Below are 5992 nucleotides of genomic sequence, written 5' to 3' on the forward strand. Positions count from 1 at the left end.
TGCTTTACCTCTTTCGACAGGCCTACGCTACTCTTACAGTGCTGTAATACCGCTATTACACTTGCATCATCCCACTGCAATTCACTTTGGCATTGCTTTTCAAAGGTACCTTCCTTCTGCAACAAGTTTTTTTCCTTCAGTCCCTCCCATGAATACCTGCTTGCTTACAGCTTTGGTTTATTGGTATGGCACAGGAGACAACTTCCTGACAAGCCTGCCTTCTCCCTGCATTTCTCTCTGCACAGGCTGTCACCTCCACTCTTTATTCAAAGTCTACCACAAAATTCACCTCTGAACAAGTCAGGTCCACTCTCTGTGAGAAAACTCACAGATGCAAATTTACTACATTAGTGTGTTGTCCTAAGGCACTTTGCATACCTGCCTGAAAACAAATTTTCATGGATTTCTCTTCATGGGTTTCTCTCCATGGTCAATCATGTAGAATCCCAAGTAAAACAGTGGTCAGTCCAGTGCTAGCACAACACTTTCCCTTTGCGAAGATAAAATGGTTCGGGCTTCGTTCGTTATTATACTTCTATTATCATCAAGAAAATATTCTAAAAGTAAGCTTGGTTTCATGAAACTCACATTGCTTATGTAATTTAATTTTAATGAAAAAAACTTCATATGGGAAACCATTTAAAACAAGTGCAACAAACAAAAGTTTCCTAGGTATTGTGACCCAGTGCAATATACTTGTCCGAAAGCATGAGCAACAGCAGACAGTCAAAGTGCACCTGAAGGAGGAGAAAACAGGCCATTTGAGATGCACTGTTATGGTACTTATTCCATTCGCTCTGTCAGTAACTGTTCGTCTCAAGGGCTGTTCCAACGTGTACTTCGTAACACCCAAGCAGCAATCTAAAGAGGCAAATGCTTAGAGAGTGCGAAGCTGAATCATCATCTGTGAAAGCAAAGGTCCTCCAACTTGGGCACGATGCTGTGTAAAATAGGAAATATTATGTTTGGCATCTGTCATTGATGAAGACATTTTAAAGGGAAATCACTGGAGCTGCTTGGAGACTGGTGAGCAGCAGTGATTCTGGAAGGCAAGCCCCATTAGATAGTAAGGTAATAAAATACAATGAAATTCCACATGTAAAACTGCAAGATCAACCTTTTAGATTCTTTTGAAGATAAATCATTCCCCCATTTCTCAAACATGTCTTCTAATTGGTCCTGCCTGTTCCTTTCACTGCCCACTGTTGAAAGACTTGGAATTTGAAACGGGCTCTAAATATTTTATTTCCTCAGATAAACAGAGAAAAAAACAGAAAAAAAAAGTTTAAGTGGAAAAACTGGTGGCACCAATTTGTAAAACAGCCTTGAAAGCACTTGAACCGTAAGAATTTTGATGGCCATCAAAACTGGTGCTATCGCCATGCTGCGAAGACGACTTAAAAGCAGGTGTTGTGGCACCCGATCTTCATCTGACCACTCACTGTGAGCAGAAACTAACCAATACAACATATTGAACCAATTCTCGTATTCCCTTATTACCTTTTTCCATTAAAAAAATATTTTATTAGGAACACTTCTAAATCAGTACATCTTTAAAATGAAAAGCCCTGGTATTTTTTTGCTCCACAAGTATCTTGTTTGCATCTGTTTTACAAAACCTTCTGGAGACTTGTTAGATCAATGCTTCCATCACCTGTATACCCAGAGCTCCTATTGGCTACCTCCCATATGCATTTTATGACTGTCCCGCTCTTCTAATAAAAGATATAATCCATGTAGACATACGCTAGTTAGCACAGACTGACAAGCTACAGCAATGACAGGCAGCTGTGGGGAAGACAGGGCAAATCAGAGAATCTGTAAGATTTTTGTATTTTGTATAGCAGAAGTGTACTTGTAAGACACATTCTGACCGAAAGAGCATAAAAATCCAACAATTAAAACCACCTTCCATGACAGCAGATGCCAAGATGACTAACCCCACTTCAACTAGTATAGCCCCCACGAAAACTTCAAATACATGACTACTGCAAGAGTAAATCACAGATACATGTAACATTAATTTGGGCATATGTAAGGAATTACTGCTGATAACTGAGTTTATCTGGTATATTTTCCAGTTTTCCAGCCACAAGTGGCTTCCCCTTCCCTCAGTCCCTTCCCCTAGTACAACTTCTAAACAGATATTCTACTTGCTACTTCAGATGCTATAGCATAGTGGGTTAGGGCCTTTGCATAAACTTAAAAAAATCATGTCAACGAAAGCTTGCACTGCTGAGATCTGCAGTTGCAGGGATTGGAGAAAAGGTGGAGAACACAGTACTATAGTTTCTTAGGTAGCAATCTTTCCCAGTAATGCCTGTTTGTCTTTGCTGGATGATTAGTACAATAGTATCTACCATTAGCAGATCTTGGAAAAGGTTATGTATCCTAAAAGTAGGGTCTCAAAGCAAGACACAGAAAACAAAACAAGGGGCTTTAAACAACCACGAAAAAACTGTTAACAGTGAAAGGAAGTGCCACTTACAGAATGAAGCAGGTAAGGGAGCAACCTGATAGAAGAGCTTTAAACCCCAAGCAGAAAACAGGGGGAAAGTGCTGGAAGAATAATACGGTAATGAACTAAAAGTAAACGAACTTTTGCATTTTCACAAAGCAGCTGAGGAATGCTGTGCACACGAGTAAAGCAAAATTGATGGGTTTTGTCAATGATCTTGAGCTTGATAATGCAAACTGCCTAACGGACACTACAGATTTCTTCCAAGTCAGAAGGAAATATGCCTTGATTAGTACACATGAATTACATGAATCTGTTCTAAAGATGTAAGAAAAAAAACCCCTACTTTTAATAATTGATTGGCACCATATTTTTTTTTTTAAATACCACAGGAACAGTGAGAACACTTATGTAGAAACTCTCAAGTACCGAGTGCTATGCATATGGGGATATGGCCTTGTGTCCATTCTGTCTACAAATCTACAACCCAGTGAAACAAGAGATGGATAGGACTAAGAAAATCTTACAGCTTATGGGTCACGGACTGCCTGTAATGAGTATATTGTCCCAAAACATTATCTTTTTTTTTCTAGCTACTTCAATTATTCTACGTTTTCTGCTGACCCCACTTTGTCCTCTGTTCTGCACTCAGAAACAAATTCAGTCAACTGTGTATATTTTCTACTTTTGAAGAAAAGTTGGTGGGGAGTCAGTGGAGAAGCAAAACACTGCTTGTTCTTGGTAGCTCTGCTGTAAGCAGCAAACTACCTTTTGTACCTTAAATGCAAGGGATATTAAGTTGCACTAGTACCTATCTATATACCCCTATTTCCAGGGTAATAGGAAATACACTATTACATACTAACATACACTTTTACCAAGGTAATGGGTCCTCTGTCTTCTAAGAATGAGAAATAAAATAATCATCACCACCTTGTCTGTCCTAGACTTCACAATGATTAAACATTGGCTGTTTACCCTCCAACTTCTGCTACATAAAGCAAAAGAGAGGCGTTGGCTCTGGATCGCCAAGGGCACAGTCACCTCACCTCTGGACAACAACTTTAAAGCAACACCCCATAATTTCTGGAACAGCCTGTCTTCTGAGCAAGTAGCATAGACAAAGACACTTACTTGCTGCACATGCACGTCCATTGTCTTCTTAGCAATAAAAAAAAATATACTGCTAGCTATATTAAGATGCTGGCAATAATGTGAGCAGTTTGGATAATCAAAAGTAGGCAGAAGTCCGTGCCAAATACATTTCAAACAAAAGAAAAAGGACACACTGAAAAAATACTTTTGCTTCAGAGTCTTTCAAGCAATTTCTCCCTCAGCTTTCACGGTCAAAGAGAGATCCACTGCAGACTGGGACAGAAATGGCACTAAATCCAACTAACTTTTTCAGCAGGAAAAATAAGTCCACTCTGTGCAGTACCTTATGCCACTGAAACAGTCTTTAGTACCACCCATAACCTCCTTTTCCTCTCCTTCCATTAGGCTATTTCAGAATTTGGTTTCAACTGGCATTAAAGATGTACCTTGACAGTAAAATTTATGTTCTGTCCCTGTAAGGAAAATAGAGTAATCTTTAGCATAACTAACTGATGTGTACTTAATCAAGAGTGGCATTTTTCAAATTGTGGTAAAGAAAATTTGTAGTCAAGTCACTCCAAATTACTACACAATTTAAAATAAATCATATACACAGTTTCAAAAATGCAAATAAACTGCCTGGTAGACAATTCCAGTTGAAGCAACTGGAATTAAAGCACATAATCAAAGCATCAAATCAGATTCACATAAGCAGACATTCTTACACAGCTTTTTGCTATTCAGTTTATTAATATCTATTTTTAGCTATGACTTACTTTCACTGCCCCCTTTAATTCTCCTGATTGGAAATATGTCTGTGCCAGATTCTAAGCATTAGTTTATTCCCCTCAATAACCTGAAAATTGAGACGGGCGGTATCAGATTTTTTTCCCCACTGTTTTACTCTACCACTAATTATCCAAGTCACAAGTCTGTTGCATATTTTGTTGAGGTTGGGTTTTTTGGCAGTAACTGAGACTTCTTTAGAAAGAGTTCACTAGAGTTTAAATTCATTATCTTTGCTAATTAAAATGATCCATTTTATTGTCACAAAAGAAAATCCTGTTACAGAAACTAATGAGCTGCAACCTTCAGTAACTGACAGGATGTGTTTACAAGCATAAACACTTAATGCCAGTGCCAGTCAGGTCTAATTGGGATTAACCTTTAAGTATTTACTACTACTCATAAGCCTAGGTGAAATTAGAGGGAAGCACAGTCAGCGAAGTATCAGTAAATCAACAAACAATGTTAGAAACACTTCTCCAAACTATAATAATTGTGTAGTGCTTAAATTAATCTAGTAAACAGTTACAACTGAGTTTATGATTTTTTAAAAAAATTTGCCTATTCAGGTATCTTGCCATTTTTTTAATAAAAAAAAAATTCCCCCCAAGACAGGACCAGTGAGAAGCAAGAGATTACTTAAGATAAAATAATATATTTCATTGCTTTGGATAACCTATTTATACCTATTTATATTTACACATGCACATCTAGAAAATGTACTTAACAATTCCAGCACCTGTATACACACATGCTAAGCATGCAAGTCTGAGTCTCAGGCTGGGTAATCTGATTTTCATGGGTGCTGAGCACTGCTCTTCCTGACAGGCTGTAGGTGTAGCTGTGGATCATCAAGACCTCTGATAATAAACTCAGTAATTTAGGAGACTGATTTCAAGTATGTAAAATACAGAAACTTAGGCCAGTTTACTTAACCACTGGCAACTTCCAGTTAGTTGCATTGTACTTTATCTTGAGGAAGCTGTATCTTAGAAGAAATAATGGCTAACTATCTGCTATTACAAATGGAGCCACATCCTATCTACAACAAAATACGGTACAGTAGAAATCAACAGGACACTTGATATCATGGAAAAGTAAATTCATCCCTCCCCTATGACAAGGAACACACCAAAAAAAACCCCAAATCCCTCTGGTTTATTAGGGCTTAAAAGTCTGCACTTCTCTGAAGAGTTAAAAAAACCCACCAAAATCAAACTGTGGTCCATTGAAATACCCTTTCTTTCAGGACCTTCTTTGAAAAAAGTCAGAAAGACTATTTTCAATCTATTTCTGTTAGTTGCTGAAGGACAAGAGCCTCCATCATTCTTTCACAGGGTAAGAAAGAGACTTGAGTTGTATTTCTGCCTTTTTTGGTTTTTTTTTGAGGAAACCAGGAGGGAAGGGGATTAAGAATAAGTGTATTTGCCCAGTACACAAGAATATCTCCAGAACAGATGTTTCTGTTTCTACAGTAACTATGACAACACACACACAAATTTTAACAAGACTCAAAATATTTTTGTGCATGTTATCAGGAAAGATTTAACTTCTTGATTACATGTTCAGAAATTTCCACTAGTTCTTAATACTTGAGATTTCAACCTCTGAGAACAACCGTTTACTGCACACAACAGAATGAGTACAACAGAC

Source organism: Phalacrocorax carbo, chromosome Z (assembly GCF_963921805.1).
Source record: "Phalacrocorax carbo chromosome Z, bPhaCar2.1, whole genome shotgun sequence".
Lineage (NCBI taxonomy): Eukaryota > Metazoa > Chordata > Aves > Suliformes > Phalacrocoracidae > Phalacrocorax > Phalacrocorax carbo.